This window comes from Topomyia yanbarensis, unplaced genomic scaffold (genome assembly GCF_030247195.1).
Source record: "Topomyia yanbarensis strain Yona2022 unplaced genomic scaffold, ASM3024719v1 HiC_scaffold_24, whole genome shotgun sequence".
NCBI classification, from domain to species: domain Eukaryota; kingdom Metazoa; phylum Arthropoda; class Insecta; order Diptera; family Culicidae; genus Topomyia; species Topomyia yanbarensis.
The window spans coordinates 79453-98600 of record NW_026683426.1 but is presented as its reverse complement, the minus strand read 5'-3'; the positions used below and the strand labels follow the sequence as shown (position 1 = coordinate 98600).

Genomic DNA, 19148 nt, shown 5'->3' with positions numbered 1-19148 from the left:
TGGCTCTACGCGGACGAATTTGAAGTGACCGATTCTCAAAGTTCGCATAGCAATAGACATTCTGTTTGTGGAATTTATTTTAATTTTCCAACAATTCCGGAAGAACACACTTCAAAATTAAATAATATTTTTGTTGCTGGTATGCTAAAGAAAGTAGACATGAAGAGCATCGGAATAAATAAACTAGTTGCAGCCAAGGGCGTGACACTCTTTTATAAAAATATTTCACGTGGTTTTATATTTTTTATATCTCTCTATATTTATTTATAATTGTCTATAAAAGTTATAACTGTATTCGAATCGTTGAAAGTTCGAAAATAAAATTCGAACACCCGTTACCATAGTAGCCTTAGTTACCGCGAGTGATTATAAACAATGAAAAAAATGGTGTTGCATCAACAAGAAGTGGTAAGTATCCAAATATTTTGCATAATTCTTGCTGATTTGAGTTAGTATCCGGCCCCAGACACTTAACCGATCCTAACTAGAACCTGGGTACTAACGAGAACCAGCGAAAATTATTGTCTCATTTTCTGACTGGACGTACTGGGACTCACCTGCGGTGGTTCTCCTGGTTAAGTGAAATAGTAGCCAGACACGAAAATGCAGTTTGGTCCATTCCCAGTCTTGTTTTACGTTTACCTCTTTACCTCAAAACAGCTCTGTCTTAACACCGATAGTGATTAAGCCATCCCAACGGAAACAAACAGCCACAATTCCAGCGTTTTTCACCAACATTTCACAGCAGCACCACAAATTAGGATTTTCCATCATCCGACTGGTCGGTAGCAATAACGATGAAGCGATGCTTCTGCCAAAGGGTTTGACTCCAATTCAACAGCCGCAACTAGTGCAAATTCACAGGTGCAAACGATGCAAGCCAATCAGGATCAAGTGCAGATGACCATTCGTCGCAGGAACAACCACAAACTAGAATTATCATCACCCAGATTCCGTAGTAGATACAGCAACGGCACCTTCAGGTACAACAGCAGTATACAATACAGTCCCAAGCAGCAAAAACATCACAATCAGGAGGAACCACTGCAGCAGCCGCAACAAGGTGAGTTATTTTTGACTATTATTTTTTATTTCAAAAAGATCATTGTATTGTAATAATCCTACTATTTAAGAGAAAAAATCTCGTGCTCAAAAATTTCATATCACTTTCAGATTGAATTGGCCACAAATCGATCAACAGCAGTAACGGAACATACCCGGTCAACCGTAAACACAACAGCAAGGTACTCGGCGGAAGGGATTTCTGTATTTGTGCGTGTGTATGACTCGTTTTTGAAAAAAGCGCTTTCCTTCGATTCTCTGGCACGCTACCGGGGAAATCCATTACCATTAAGTTGAACGAGAACCAGGTAATGTTGCAAACTAGTTCAATATCAATCAACCTGTACTGATTTGGCATTTTCTTCTTTCATATAGGAATGAGTCCTTCGGGGAGACGACGCGTAATGGTTAATGTTGGTGGAGTTGCAGATCACGCTCTGAAAATATCGCAAACTATATCCCCCTCAGCAGCACGCAACCCCGACACGAAAGGTGGTACGCAAAGCCCCTGAAAACAACGACAGCCCGTTAATATTTAGCATAGCATAAAAAGCCTAGTAGTTAGAAGATAGATGGCACATAATAGCAAGTCAGTCCCATGTTCTGTACTATCGCTATACGCATAACTGTTCCATGTGCTATGGAATTTTCGATGCACATAACATTAACCTTTAAACGCATGAAACTCATTTTTTATTGGTATTCATTTTTCGGTATGGATGCGATATTTACCTCTTGTTGAGGCTTAATATCACAGAATTCGGTATGTTGCCAAATGACAACAGTATGCATTTAAGGGTTCAATAAAAAAACATCAAGAAAATGAGATAACAATCAATAATCCTTACCGTTGTCGTAATTTGCTGTAACTGATGACGTTTGCAGCATTACGTAACCAACAAAGTAGTGTTTAGCCTAGAAAAGTCCCTCAATCTTTCACACAGAAAAAAGATTAGTATGTTCAATAAATTTATGGATTAAATTTAATAAATAAAATTATTGGTCGGGAGACAATAAATTTATTTATTGAATTCAATAAAATTTATTTATTATTTCAATAGAAGGATTTTTTGATCCCTTTTCCAATATTTATTTTATTAAAATTAGAACGAAATTATTGAAATTAAAACTGTTTTTATTGAAAGCAAAAGTTCATTGTTCTAAGAAAAAAATGTTTTCAGACCAATTGGTTGAAGTAATAAATTATTGGATTCAATACCATATATTTTTGGTTTAAATATACTTAATTTTTTTGCGTGTATGATTTTCCCTCTTCGGGCTTGGTGCCATCAAGACGTAAGGCTTGTACAAAATCAATCTGATCACACAATAGTAATTCTTACTCTTCGTGTTGTTTCGCATTTTTTAAACCGAATTTATACAAAGCCGATGCCAAGTGTTCTGCTCCGCTTCCCACTTTTTCTGTTCCGAGTTGGACATCTCCCGCTCATCCATTACAATTTCCTCTTTTTCACCTTTTTTGATATCTTGCGGCATATGATATCGTTAAACTCGCTCCAACTATCTTGCGTTCCCATGTTCCTTAGAAATCTGTAGCAAGTTTATTGTATACTCCCGATCCTGCAGTTCCCGCTCAGTGCTCTCCGTTGCCTCAAATAGATACTTATCATCCATATTGTCTTCTTCGTGTTCTGCAACCTTGCATTATTACGTTTCTACAAATATTGGCGGTGTGATTAAACTTTCAACTCGGCTAGTAACTTGTCTCGATCATCCGTTTCGAGTCATACGGCTGCCTCTTGACAAGCATTTCTGCTAGTTGATTCCACAACTTTCCTAGCGTTGAAGGTCGCGGTTGGTCCTTTTTCTGCAACCGTTGCGAAAACTCGTCACGTTCGTTGATTATGATAATCGACGAAGCAAGCTCACGAGCGGGCGTTACACACGGAGTGCTTGAGTAATTTTGGGCTTGTCAAAGATATCGTTAGATTTCGGGTGGACTTGAAACGGCTCATCTCCAGTGCCACGTTGGATGCGGAAGTTTTCAGTTTTTCGGTGATGCCCCGATTTTTTGGATTTCCGGACGGAGGTCTGGTAGGCTGTCTATGTCTCGTGGTGATCTCTCCGCATATCGGTAGAATAAATTTAGCCCCGGTCGACAGGTAGATATCGTTGATGACTAACTTAAACTCCTTCGTCGCGTTCTTAGCGCTAGCATTCCTGGTTAATGACATGGCAATTTTGGTGATATACATAAGCCCTAGAGCAGAAAATTGCGTAAACGAAGAAATTCCATCAAACCTGCTAATGTTACCTTATCAGTATGCAATCGGACGGCTATCTTTACCCTGCGGAAAAGCTCAATCGTTCTAGCAATGTACCATTTCCTTGGCAATCTTGAACATTTTCTCTTCGACTGTCAGATCCAGCTTGTACAACAGTTTGAAATTAGATTGCTGCTAGCAAGCATCTATCATTACCTGCGGTAATTCAGTAGCTCCTCCCACGGCTGTGATCCGAAACAACGGCCGCAAAAGTTCCAGCTAGTTTACAAATTTCTTGATAAGATCGTGCTCCGCTCTACTGTCGGTAGAATGATATTGATGGTTACAACAACCGGAGCTCTGTACTTCAATCAGTTCGCTTAAGTTAATTCGGTAATCCATTCTCGACCAGTTCCACATTTTCCATGATATGCACAATGGGGCTGTGCCAATAACCGGCGGACCACCACCAATACACGAACCGTCGTCGCGGGAATTTGGGATCTTACCCGACGCACGGCAACTTTTCTATTCCTCGTCAGATCCAAAACCAGCCTCAGTTATCACGTAGTCAGATTTGCCAATGTAAATAATAAAAAATGACAACTCATAAATTCACCGCACACTGAGAATAATTTCGAAAGAAAGTTCGAAAATTCTGCAATGCATATATGCTTATAAAGTTTATAAAATTATAATCTGCCCTATAATTCTACAAAAACATTATAATTGTATAATATTTTATAATTTATTGGAAGTGTCACGCCCTAGGTTGCAGCGCTTATAGAAGAGTTCACGAGAATAGAGAGAGAGGGTATTAAACTAACTTTAAATGGAGGAACTGTACTAGTGAAATTTGTTCTATGTCTTTTGCAAGGAGATAATTTGGGTATACATACCATGCTTTCATTTTCCGCTGGGTTTAATGCAGCATTTTACTGTCGCTTCTGTAGAAGACCAAAGGATCTTCTTAAAACCGATGTATTTGAACATGCAGACTGCATTCGCCGTAGATCAGATTACGAAGAGGATTTGGAAATAAATAGACTTAGTGACACAGGTATCGCAGGATGGTCAATATTCAACGATTTACCATCATTCCACGTGACTGAAAACAGAAGTGTCGATGGAATGCATGACCTATTTAGCTCAGGGGTATGTAAATACGGATTTGTTGAGGTGTTGAATTATTGCATTTATATCAAAAAATATTTCACACTTAATGATTTGAATACTCGCAAGAAAGAAGTTGGAGAAATATCTCTGGATAACGAACTTACCCGAATGCCGGATTTCACCGAATCGTTTATTAGTAAAGATAGACGAAAATCCGATGTACTTAAAATGACATCTAACGAAATGCGTATTTTCTGCCACAATTTTACACTTTTGATAGGTCAGTACGTACCGTTGAATGACGCAGTGTGGAGTTATGCTATTCAGTTAATAGAGTTAGTTGACCTATGTTTGAGGCGATCGTTTACTTATGAAAGTATTGAAGAACTAAAATGCTTAATTACCTCTCACAACACATTGTATATAAATCTTTTTAAAAAAGACCTTACACCGAAACATCACTTTTTAGTGCATTACCCAAGCATAATTATCTCCTCCGGGCCAATTCACAATATGATGTGTTTTCGTAACGAGGCCAAACATAAAGGATTTAAACAATATGCACATGTGATGGCTTCTAGAAAAAATGTATGCTACACTTTATGTGCCAAGTCATATCTTCAATTTACAAGCGACCTTTTAAATAACACATGTTTCACATTTGCCGAGCCTAGCCACTTCCATTTATCAGATCTCAGATTCAGGAATTATTATTCGAAATTAATACAACCTCCGATTGTTGCTACAAATTTTAAAGTACTATTATCCAGTTTTATTACCCATAAAAATACAAATTATAAAACAGGTCAATTTGTTGCGGAAATGTTTTCAAATACTATATTGTTATATGAAATAATAGAAATAATGCTGTTTGAAAGAAAATATTATTTGATTTTGCAAAAGTGGAAAGTTGGCTGTTTTCACGAACACTATCAAGCTTACGAATGTATCGGCAGTACAGCGATTGTTGAGATAATTGAAATTGATTTTTTCACCCGACCACCGTTTTCAATTAATATTATTTTTCGAGATATTAGTGATGAACTTAATGGCAGAAGAATGTTATTTAGAATTAAAAACGCCTTTAATACATCGTTAGTAAATTAGATTTAATTTGATTAAGGGTTATGGATAATTTTATAAACGAATTTTAAATCAGTGGAAATTAAGAATTGTTTTATTGTATTTCTCAGATATCACATATTCCTTCAAAACCTATACTGCCGTGATTCGCATAACAGTCCCACTTGCTATGGATTTCCTATGCAGGTGGGACTGTTATGCGTATCACGGCAGTATAGACATCCTATAAAAATTAAATCGCCATAATGGTGACGCTACCACACATTCCAATAATATTTAATTTTTTGTCAGCTGATTGTTACGTGAACGTCCAATAAAAATGTTGTGGAAATTCAAGTGAATTCTAATAAATATCACATACAAATTGTGTTTACAACATGCAACATCTACCAGACTTTACGGTAACAATTATCTTCTCAACAGGTGGATATAACGTGAAATTCCGCTGCATACTATATGTGAAACACATAATCTCTACTGGATGATGTAGTAATTATATTTTACGTGACAGTCATGTACAACCTACGTGAAAAGTAGGGTGGAAAATATTCACATAATTTTTCAGGTAATTTCGACGTGAATTTTTATTTGAGTGGCAGCTTTTCGAGATTCGAGCAGTCGAGAAGCTGCGTCCCAGTAAAATTTATCGGGCCGAGTCGGCCTGATGATCGGGCTGATGATCAGGCCGATGAGGTCCGACGTAAGCGCTATACCGCGCTTTATATAAGAACTATATCGTGCTATTTTGCACCATCGAAATCGGACTGTCGGGCTTCGAAGTTGTCAAATTCGTCAGGCGGTATAAGAACTACGTAGGTCCGATGTAGAGCTATAGTGAATCGGACATCGTCATGCTCTCTATTTTGGTACTCTTCTTCTTATTTTTTATCCTTCAGATTTCTTTTTTATTCTTTTTTATTAAAAACAACAGAAAATGCAATCAGTTTTATTTATTTAAAAAACATAAATGGGATTGTTTTTCTTCCCTCTAGTGGAATATCCATTTAGTAAATACGTGCATAGTTAGTAGATATGTTGGCACCTTGATTCTAACTGCGAATAGTTGTTCAATCGTCTTCGTCAGCTACGCTTCGCGGTAGCAGTATTTCGGATTTTCTGTACCGTCAGCATCATCATTCGTTTCTGTTGGCCGAATCTTTGCTCGTCATACTCCACCGATTCTAGTGAATTGTCGCCACTCTGAACTTTACTGTATTTCTTGGAGTCGTCGCGCCACTTCATTCACCAAACAGGCCAGCTCTCCGACCGCAAAATAGTTGGTGGTCCTGAAGCTTTTTTCTTCGGCCAATTCCAGCTCGGCAAACGATTCGACCGCTGCTCGTAATATAGTGTTCCTCCAGTCAACCTTCTTAGATTTTACTACCCTGTAGTCCTTCGTGCTTATCAACATTCAGAATCCGGCACAACGTGAAACTTATGGCGCAATTGGATTTAGATTCAACGGATTTATGTACTGCGAATACTGATATAGGCGGAGATCTAGCGAATCACGATCTCGTAAATGTCAGTACCATGCGAGAGCAAATTAGAATTGAGCTTTAGTGAAACATTACAATGTTCCGTACGGCATCCAGCAGGCGTGTAGTATGCTGGGCAGAATAGTTGTCAAACTGAGATCCCAATCGTCCCAAACCGCTATTGAGCTTCATGAATGAATGACTACGATTCTTTCAATAAATACACCGTCGATAGATAGCTATTGTAGTTATCCAGATAAAGATTCATAAAGTGATCCGATTTAACCAAACGATATAGCAAGTTCAATTCTGTGCCCCAAATCACTAATTAACGGTTAACGTTAACGGTGCCTCACTATCATACTAGTTCAATTCTTCATCCAGCCTTCTACACTGGAGCTATTAATATGAATAAAAAAACTGAAGAGGCTTAGTACCGAGAACGGTTTCTTTCCGTGAATATTTGATGTATGAAGCACATAAGATTCCACGTGATCTTCCGAACCGACAATGGATTTCGTCTGACTCGATGTAGTTTTAGCCACCTTGAATATACTGCGATGGTTCGGTCCGGAGCACAAATGGAAATTGAACTTGATTAAGCCAATTGTAATGTTATGCGAACTTTCCTTGCGCTATTTATGCTCAAAGTGGCATGTGTGGACGCTGTATACGACGAATGTAACTAGATTCATACTTATCACATAGATGCAAGCTTCACGAATCGTAGGCTCACTTGGAAACACTGAAGGCACTATTGCATCCAAGCCGCACTTAGCCAACTTGTCCAACTAGGTGGTAATGTCATATTCCGATGAACGAAGCTGCGCCCAGATTTGGTTCTGGAGAACAGACAGAAACAAACAAATCTGGCGGGGGCGGCAGTGTCGGCTTGATCATATTCGCTGCAGCAGCCGTTGTGAATAAAGCTGGAATCATTGTAGTACCAATTAGAGGTACTTGCGAGGGTAGTTAGATGCCTTTACGGAAAAGTATTCCATGATGTATGTATGACCCTATATTTATTTCTTCAGTAGCTTTTGCAGGTCATTCGCCACACTCCTTCACCAGTCACCACTAACAACAGCATACGGGTTCTCTTCACCCGAATTATTTTTTCATGGGTGGGCACAAATATGACGTATTCTCTTGCATCAAATAACGTGACTAACCGCTTCAGTGTATAGCCAATCAGTGTGCAGTAGCAATCCTTATCCGACACCAGCGACTAGAACGTTATTTTCTGAAACAAAAAATTAAAAATTCTATAGAACCAAATACGTTTCATGGTTCTACCATCGATACCAGTAAGATCGGCAGAAGAAAGTTGAGCGCAACGTCCACTTCAGATCGGTAGTGTGTCAAGATGGTTAGCTCATTACCAATGAAGATCATAAAACCGACCGTCAGTAAACCTGCAAAGAAATGCAGCACCCATGTGACTGTTTCCGATGAAACCGATAAGCACAGGTTTTCAAATGAAATACGAGTAATTATTAGGAAGTAATAAGCTACACTTAGGTATTAAATATTTGTAACTGATTATTCCGATCAAATCGATTTACTGTTTGCGGCTTCCTTGTCGTATACGAGTCAATTGGATGCGGTACGGTTGGGGTTACGATTTTGTTTTTAATCTTTATTTCTGGAGCAGCTTGGGGAAACTAGCTTTTGATTTTTTTAAATTAATTATAGGATTTATTTTAGGATTGTTTTTGAGAACCTCGCGGCGGTCCTTATGATATTTATGGAATTTTTCCGTTCGATGATTCTACAAGGAATTCAGAACTTGTTTTCTTTGGCGCCTCTCAGTGTGGGCCAGCTTGTTCATGTATGTTCCATGCCGAAGATTAGACTACTCGTTCTGCTTGTTGCCAGGAACTAGAATAAGAAGAATTTGTTCGGCAACATGGCCCAATGTCTGTTGATTGTGATTTGGTAGGAGATTTGTGAGTGGTGTAAAGCAGTACGAAGTCATTTGGACCTGGGACTTCCATTCCAACGTATCGACACTTGTGAAACATAAGAGGCACTATTAGTTCTCCAAACATAACAGTTCATCTCGTCTGGTGAAGAACGTCGTTATATCAGGGTCGATGAAGAAATTTGCCACTTTGTTTTCATATTTAACATAGGCACTGCAGCTATAACGAGGGGTACGAAATCTCAAATTCATTTGCCTATTTCTGCGAGTATTTACCAAAACGAGTATTAAGTTTCAACACCTCTCTCATTCATTCACTTCCAAGCTAACTGAAGTTTCACGCAGCATCGAATGCCTTCAGTTCAGAGAACATATTAAATCATTCACCAACAATAGCATTCATTTATTATAGATATCGAAGACAGGTGGCATCTTTTATGTTTTAAAGTATAAATGAACTGTATAATCTATGTCTAGTGCCTTTTTGCACGATAATCCCACTCGAAGCCAGCAAAGAAGCAACAATCAGTTTGCAACTGAAGTTGCATTTAAAGCGAAAATAACTGAATGAATACTGCGAAAATAACTGAATGAATACAAAACAATGAAAGCCGAGCCAACCAACATTCCTTTCAGCGCGGCGCGAATTTCGCTTCTCTTTCAAGCTCACCGGAGAATATCAATATTTCTGTGCTCTGACTATCATATAATCCTTGTCTACTTCACTCTGTAATATTATCAACCGAGACAGAATGTTGATTGTCGAAATCGTACAGCAAGAACGTCCAGTGCTACCAGCGGTTTACAATGTAGACAGGGATACTGTAGTCGAAAACCTTGAGCAATGGTTGATAATCGGTTTGCAGGAGGAAATGGCCCCCAAATAGCATTTAGTTAAACCAAATACATGGCATCCAAGATAGAAACCAATTCGCAGCTGGATAAGACTCACCGTAGAAGTTCAATTCAAAGTATATCAGATACCATCCAGATGTCCTCACCTAATGCATTCGATCTCCCCATTATTGCTTGTCGCAATCGTGCAATAAGGTCCGTTAGATACGATTTGATGGTCCAATGTTTTTGACTTTCTGAATTGGTGGCGTTTGTGTGTGACAGGTTCGGTCGAATAGACTAGAACATCGGATCTGATGTGGCACAGTCGGTTCTTGTCATTAGACTTTGATCCAGACATACAAGGGACAAGATTCCGCACATCGTTATCATCTGTTCCAAACTACAAACTTGTAGTTGCCTATTGCTCTAAAATCAAATATAAAATATAGTTAGAATACTGATTGCACTAATAATGTCGATAAATTCGAATGTTATTTGCTGAAACAATTCAGATGATTATGAATTTGAAAATAAGTTTTGAGATTTATGATGATCAAATGAAAGTTTGATCTTTTTTAGAAAATCAAGAAAAACAATTGTGTTAAAATTCAGTGCAGCATTCAGAAAGTCGGTGCAAGAATTCGGCAAAGATCTAGTAATTTTTAAATTTCATAATTTAACCCATAATCGCATATTTGTCCGACTTGCTTTAAGATTTCCTATCTTTGTGGGACTGATTTGGACTCTTCAAAGAAGTCTAGATTTTTCCTACTTTACTTGAGTCCGATTTGCGACAAAAATCTTACTTCCGAGTATCACATTGAAAGAATTCGGAAAATTCGACAAATATATTAAACCTCAAACATTCAATTGAATGAACTTTAGGTTCTATTGTAGCTTGATGATTTTTGCAATGTAAGAAGAATCAGAACTGCAAATAATATACTACTTTATGGCATATACTAATACTTGTTGGTTGATGTTTGACGATAATTGTAATACCGTCGAGCCTAAAAAACTTAGCTCGAATGAATCGATCGGATAACTACAACATTCAACAAGGTCAATATTTCGGTTTTAATTGGCCCTCTGTTGTTGTTGGGCCGTTCACAATGGTGTGATGTAAATCTGTTTCAAAGTGACAAGCAGTCGTGTAATCTGTAACTGTCAAAAATACTTGTAGAATACAGTGCTCCAAATGCAATGATTTAACAGTGTATGTGCTTATCACACAACAAATTTAGCAACAAATTGTTTAAAAGTGGTTCAAGACCATTCTGAGGCAGCTTCTTTGAAAAAACGTCTGCAGATACTAAACCAAATACCCTCTTAATACCTAAGAAAACTGATGACATTTGCTCTTTGTTAGCACACGAATTTCTGCTATACGCAACGCAAAGGCCTTTGCGAAAGCCAAATTTTAAATTTGACAGCATTTGATTCGACCTAATGGACAGGATAATTTTCCCTAACAGCTTCCGGACACAGGATAACATTTCAATCGGCCGATACGAGTTATGAGCGGAGACTGCTTTTCCTAGTTTTGGAATGACGATGACGCTTACAGGCCTCCAATCATAATGGACAATCAGGAGTCAGAATATGTTACGAACGCTGGTCATTGCCAATCCTTGTTTATTAAACCTAAAACTAATTTGCCCTTAACTAAATTGTAACCTTAAAACTATAATCTTCTACGTAGTTAAAATTTATATATGAATTAAATGTAAAAACAAATATCCTACCCTGCATTTGAACACATTACCTTAAATTTAGAACTTGCTATAAAATTGTCACAGATTTCGCTTATCATTATCAAACACAAACACACATTGTTAAACGAAGCAAGAATAAAACAGTTGAAATTACTATCTCGAACAGTACAGTCGATTTCTTTTACCCGCCAGAGAATCGAATGTGATATCATTCCACGTGCTACCGCGACAGACGAGATTGTCTTTTTATAAAGTAGATTTCTACGTCGCATTATGTACTAATCAGAATATATTGGCTCAAATCGCACGTTCTCCGTATGTAGCCGGGGATTTGTGCCTTGCCGTGTCTTCACATCATATCATTCTAATCGAAAAGAAAGGAAAAGGAGAAGGGAGGAAGTAGAATTGGAGAAGCGGAAAAAATAACGTCACAAGAACAAACAGCAGATAAATTAAATTTAAATCGCCTGCGAAAAAATCTCTTTACTGCTCTGGATCAAAAACTTTAGTATGTTACTAAGTTTTCGTCGTCCAAGCACAGTTTCGCTATGCAAGCGCAACCGAAAACTCTAAATCGCAATAGCTGGCAAATGCATATCTAATGATACGAGGCTCCATAGTCGGACTCCCAAAGATCACATGAAAATGACTCAGCGTGCTGAATAGTAGCCACGTGATGATTGAGTTTGCAGTGACCCATTAAAGCCCTGATCAGCTTGCCACAGTGTTGTTTCGAAAAGTGTAAGAGGTTTTGTCGTGACTACGACTAACGTTTCTATACAGGGGCCCCTTTTCAAAATTTCCCAAGAAACAGAAGGTAGTGTTTTTGAAAGGTAATAACTTCCGTTGTACTGAACGGAATTACAATATGTTTGCACTAATCATTCAGAAAAATGATAAAGAATCTTCTATAAGATTTGTAAGCTGTATAACTTACGTAAATAAAGATAAATGCGCATTTATTACACTCTTTCCGCAGCGCTCTCTGATTGGATAAAACTAATTTAGAAGACGGCGGAAATGTTATAAATATAAGTGGCGACTTTCCCTTATGTGCTGTCATTCGTTTATCGTCCACCATACCAGCAATGTGTTGCTGCAAATTTCACATACAGGCAGCAAGAAGAACCCGTCAACGATTTTCGGCAGCGTAATCAAATTGTTCTTTGTTGGTGGATTAGCAGGGAAGCAGCTGCGGATTTTTTTGTTTACTGCGTGTGTGTTAATAATGGAAAGCTGCTGCGCACTTTGCTTGTGCTGTGCTAGTTAACAAATTTACTTCTTCTGAAAGTGTAGCGGAGGCGAGTCGATTAATTATTCCATTTGTATAAGCCCTTTTCTGGGCTCTAGCATAAAATAAAGAATACACACTTAAAATCCATTACCTACCAGTAGGTAATTTTAATTTGCTGTCCTTATTTCACTGCCGGAAAACAAGCGAGAGGGAATGATTTTTTTACTCAAAATTAATGGGATGAAGTTTAGTCGGCTTTGGGGAATATCTCATTATTTTTGGGTAAATTTGGACTCCCTCTCTTTCGTTTTTCGTTGGAGGAAGTAGGATGCACAGATTTAGAATTACCTACTGCTAGGTAATGCAAGTTTTCTGTGTAAATAAAGAATATTTTCCGTAGTCGATAGCAACAGTAAAATAGATGGGTTGGTAATGTATATGACATAACCGGGGTATCGTGACTACTCTTCGGAGTTATTTCAAATCTTGCAAAACATAAATTGACATAATTTCAATGATTGTTCAGCATTGAAAAATCCTATATGTACATAACAATTCGATGCAATAACACACGACTTAAAGATTTATTACCAATTTCATTGTATATTATTGTAAAATTGAACATTTAATTGAAAAATGTATTTTCGATTCCCACGAAAGAACTGAAATTTTTCTCACGGGAGCATGCGCTTCCCTAACACAGCCGTCAATGCGGAGCCGATCGTTCTGAATATGTTTGCTCAGCAGACCATCCTGCGTACTTTTGCAGGATGGATCAGAAGAATAAACTTTTGTGTTGTTTCGGCATCTGCGTATGTTGTAATTATGGTTGCCACTGTTTTTTTTTGCTGCAGTTTTGTCGAGACTCGAAAGCATTTCACAAGATCAGGGAAAAGGTTCTTCTCAAGTAGCAGGCATCAAGGGAGGCAATCCTTGGAATCGCTTAGGATTTCAATCATTTTTAGAGCGAAATAGGGCAATGCACCTATTTTCGCTCTATTTCTATTATTATCCTATCAATTTGAAGCCGTTCATTAGAGCAGCGTCTGCCAGTTATAGTGCGATATTGAATGATAGCATTCGATGCAAGTTTTCGTTGCGCTTAAACAGATACTTTTACCATCTTATCTCTGATCCTTCACAAACTACTACACCTGGCAGTATGTACATGCTTTGATCTCGTGTTTGCCAGAAACGTTAATGTAGAAACCCGATGATATATTTCGTACTTTTCATATCACTGACCAACACTTTGTTTGATTGATCCAGTGGTTTAATTTGAAATCTACAATATACTACACATCATAAAATTATTGCCGGATGAAAACCTATATCTACACCAATCATATCAGAATCGCTATCATGAACGAACAGAGCAGCTTGAACATAGAGAACAGAGGTCAGCAGCATCCAACGAGCTTCCAATCACCTATCAACGCCGACGCCACCAACAAAAGTACTTTTCAGAACCACCATAATTAATATAAAGAATCATTTGTAACATTCTCAAACATTTCATTGAATATCATTCGGTTTGAATTACAAGTCAAACGTGTAGTCACGACACTCCGGTTATGTCCTAGACATTACCCACCCATCTTTTTCGAAATCGCTAGGAATATTTTTTCCAAAAAAGCTTTTGTTTGACATGTTTGTAGATGGCGCTAATAAATGCAGGTCGTTGGTTGCAATGCTCGGTTATAACCCAAGACCAGATCTTTTACTTTATCCCACTTGTTAAAATTGGCAAAGCACAAATGAAGTCAATCATTGCGATCGATTTTAGGGGGCATTGGGGGTCGATGAATCCCGTTATAGGTATTGGGGTTGTAATGGTCATCATGAAACTGTCGAGAATTTGTGATGACGTGACAACTCCTCGACTGGGGATCGCAGGTTTGATTCCTGCTCGAGGGTATCTCTTTTCCTAGTGTGTCCAATGAACAGATGAGTTTTTGCCATATCTTATTACTCGCTATTCGGGTCTTTCTTTCTCTGTTTACTTTCCGTTGGACATTTTCCTAAACAACTTTGAAAAATGTGTCAATTTCTACGCATGCTCTGGCCTATTCAACATCAGTAATACCGGAATGTCTGGGTACCCAAACGCGATTGATAGTATTGTCAATGCTAGGTTCTATTTGAATTCGGCATGTAATCACTAGCTTGGGTTGTAATTTATCCGAGCTAACCGCCTTGATAGCAGTCTAACTAGCAGAGCAGAAGTTACTTTCAGAGCCGAGTGCTGGTCTAAGAGACGAACATGGGGCAGAGGGCGGTTAGGGTCACGTCAGTTTTGATCTTTCAAATAAAATTGACAAATTGAAAATCTATTTGCAATCTTCAAAGATATATAGCTTTGAAGAAAACCATACAGGGGAAATGACACGGATTCCTAGACCACCACTTTAAGCAAGTGCACTGGACATATCTCTATGCTCGACATCACTACGGTTAGATTGCAAGTGGAAGGTGATATCTGATCGCCACGGTAGTGACCACCTGCCGATTATAATTACAATCACCACTGGTTCAAGACCATCGGAATTAATTAATGTTTCATATGACCTCACACAACATATTGATTGGAAGCTGCGATATCCAAAACTATTGATTCGACACAGGTACTTCCCCCGGAGAAAGAGTATAAGTTTTAGTCTAACTCGATCCTCGATACCGCGATTCAGGCTCAGATGAAACGAATACTCGGCGTGAACACCCATAAACATTTTCCCAAACCGTTGTGGGACAAAGAGTACTCAGACGTATATGCGGAGAAGGCTGCCGCGTATATAGCCTTCCGGAACGACGCGTTAGCTGCTAGCTATCGACAGTACGCGAATGAAAAGTTTGGTGAAAGCTATAAAACGCAGTCACTGGCGCCGGCTCGTCGACGGGTTAACAAGAGTAACAACGATAAGCACTCTTTGGGGCATGGCCCGACTTATGCGAAACCGAAACTGTACTAACGAGAGCGTGGAATATTTAAACCGTTGGATAGTCGATTTCGCCAAAAAGGTTTGTCCGGATTCCGTCCCGGCACAGATCTACCCCGCCGCGTCCCATCACAATACCGCGAACAAAATACCGTTTACGATGGTCGAGTTGTCACTAGCTCTCCTATCATGTAACTATAAAACCCCAGTGCCAGACAGAATCAAATTCAACTTGTTGAGAAATCTGCCAGACTCTGACAAGAGACGCTTGTTGAATTTATTTAATATGTTTCTTGAGGGTAACATTGTCCCTCATGACTGGAGGCAAGCGAAGATCATCGCCATTCAAAAACCAGAAAAACCAGCATCCGACCACAACTCGTATCGACCGATTGCGATGCTGTCCTGTATCCGAAAGTTGTTCGAGAAAATGATCTTGTTTCACCTCGACAATTGGGTCGAAGCATATGGCTTACTGTCAGATGCACAGTTTGGTTTTCACAAAGGCAAAGGGACGAACGATTGTCTTGCGTTGCTCTCAACAGAAATTCAAATGGCATATGCTAGAAAGAGCAGATGGCATCAGTTTTCTTGGATATTAAGGGGATTCGGTTTCTATCAACATCCTTTATGAGAAGTTGAACCAGCATGGTCTTTCACCAATTTTAAACAACTTTTTGCTAAACTTGTTTTTTTATATTTTTTTTTATCCTTTTATGGGCAGCTAGGGCTGAGGGTGGTGACTAGCGGGTTTTATACATCCTTTATCGGACGGACGAAGCTATGGTGCCTTGAACACAGGCAACGCATATCCAAGGCCATCATTGAAATGATAAGTTCTGCGTTTGAGATGTACTTCCCCGGTTGCCAGACGAACACTTGTAATTATTGCGTGTGACTTTGTATGTATATGTCTAATTGTGAGTCCTACTGTGATTGTGTGTGCGTGGAATGTGTGAGTTTTAGCGTTCGAGTCCAGGGATGCATACCTGTCTGAGTTGGTGTGGGTGCTCACTAGTTGCGTAATAGTGTGCTACAATTGTAGACGAAACAAATTGCAGCGGGTCGTGATACTAAATGATATTTATTGTACGGTAGAGATATGTGCGGGCACAGGGACGTCACGATCGCGTGCATCAGCGCGAGGGGCTCGAGCGTTTATCCGTTAACGTATTCGATCGCGTGGGCGTTTGTATGTCGCATGTGCTAACGTGTATGTAGCTTCGCATGTATAAATTCGATTTTATAACCGTGTTTCCATTCGTATATTCGCGTGTGTTCTTAGATAATCGTGCGCGGACCGTGAATTTGATATCTAATTTTCGGTGCACGGCTCAGATGCTAGAAGAGAGTGCGTTCTTCCATATCACTTTTGCGTTTTCGAGATTTTGGTCGTATTGGTACGTGGACGATCGCATTTGTATGTTCGCCCCTGCCTATCGTGGCGAGGGACTCAGACGTTTGTATAGTAGTGTATTCGATCGCGTGGGCCTATGTATGTCGCGTGTGATGGTACGTATGCAGCTTCGCGTGTATAGTTTCGGTTCTGTAGCCGTGCGGCCATGGGGTAGAGATTTCCGGACGTGATCGACTGGTGACCGCGCGAACACGGGCGCCTGTGGGTTCGCGTTTGTAGATTTGTGAATGCTATCAGGATCATTTTATTAACGAGATACTATCGTGCTTTGGAAATCGCGGGCGTATGTGTGCGTGAATTATCGCGGAGAGCTGCCACAGATCGTCTGGTACAAGGAGTCTTTATTCTCAGGTGATACGATCCTCAAAAACGCCGATCAGCCATGTTGGTTTTAGAATCGACAGCTAACAACATTGTTTACTAGTTCTCTCCATAAGTTTGCTTGGATTTCAGTGGGTAAACAAAGTTGTTCGCTGTCATTTTTCTTCCCCGCAGTCTGCTGCGTGCTTACCTCATTCCTCACCTACTTACTGACAAAGACGAATCACCTTAGAGCTCTAAGCTCCTTGGTCTGGTATATTGTCATATTCGGGAGCCCTGATATGGTACAGTCTAAATTTAGGAGAGTTCCAATATAAGGCTCATCCGCCAAACCCAGGGTGCTCAAGAGAGGTCTCAAAGTCGTAGACTTGCAAGGACCACTACAAGATACCTTGGACAATTTGTCTACTTGGGCTCTCCAGCTGGGTATCGAGTTCTCCACGGAGAAAACTGAGCTAGTCATATTTGCAAGGAAGCGATAGCTTCAATTAATGGATCAAACTATTGCTCAGGCTTCAACATTCAAATATCTCGTGGTATGGTTCGACTCTAAAGATACCTGGGATGTCACAGGTATCTGAAACAGAAGTGCCAACAAAGGATCAACTTTCTCCGCACAATGACCGGAACATGGTAGGGTGCCCACCCAGGAGACCTGCTCAAGCTTTACCAAACAACGATACTATCAATTATGGAGTACGAATGCTTTTGCTTTCGCTCCGCTGCGAACATACATTTCATCAAACTAGAGAGAATCCAGTATTACTGTTTGCGCATTGCCTTGGGTTTGGGTTGTATGCACTCGACCCATACGATGAGTCTAGAAGTGCATGCGGGCGTCCTCCCGCTAAAAAATCGATTTTGGGACCTCTCATATCGATTGCTCATTCGATGCGATATCTTGAACTCACTGGTGATTGCAAATTGCGAAAGACTTGTCCAGCCTAATTCTCAGACCCGATTCATGTCCTTGTGCTTCGATTACATGGCATAGAACATCAATTCATCTACGTATAACTTTAACTGTGCTCATCTCTTAGATAATCCTGATTCAACTGTATTTTTCGACACAGCCATAAAGGAAGAGATTTGTGGAATCCCGGATCACATTAGCCCACAAAAGATCCCAAATATTTTCTATAATAAATACCATCAAGTCGACTGCGGCAAAATGTTCTACATTGACGGATCAATTCTCGACGGGTCCCCAGTTTCGGTATCTTCAATGAAAATGTTGGTGCCTCTTTCAAGCTCAGTTATCCAGCTTCAATTTACGTCGCAGAATTAGCTGCCATTCAGTGTACTTTTGGTATCATTGATACCTTTCCCGCAGACCACCCTGCCCTTTTGCTCAGTAAGGGGAATGGGCGCGTTGTGCCAGAACTCTTGAACGTCATATCTAACAATGAGACTCTCATTGTTTACTTTCTTGTCTGTTAACAACTCGGTCGCTTTAACATTTACCTCTTTACTCATTGCATAATATACTAGTCAAATCCACCGTCTTTCGATATGCTGTAAAATTAGCGGAACATGGTATAGTGACTCCGTAAAAATCAAGAGAAATTAAACAAAGAGAATCTCTCATTGTTGGATATGAAGTTTTGAAAAAAAGTTCCGGAACTATCAGGTTATCAAGTGCCGCATCGTATTCATTGTTATACATATGAAGTATACTTCTTACATGATTTGATGACCAGAAGAGTAGATAAGTGACACCCCCTAAATCTTCCACCGTTCTATTCTAACTTGAAATCCATTTATCGCAATGGGATCATCATTCATTAATAGGTTTTCTAT

The 19148-nt window shown here is 39.4% G+C and overlaps 1 long non-coding RNA gene across 1 annotated transcript; it reads left to right on the top strand.

Annotated features, from left to right (window-relative positions):
- The first annotated feature begins 214 nt into the window (after positions 1-214).
- On the top strand, positions 215-1759 carry LOC131695034 (uncharacterized). The gene is made up of 4 exons (XR_009306587.1): positions 215-408; positions 661-1063; positions 1174-1370; positions 1438-1759. It is a non-coding gene; the product is annotated as an uncharacterized LOC131695034 (long non-coding RNA).
- Positions 1760-19148: the final 17389 nt, after the last annotated feature.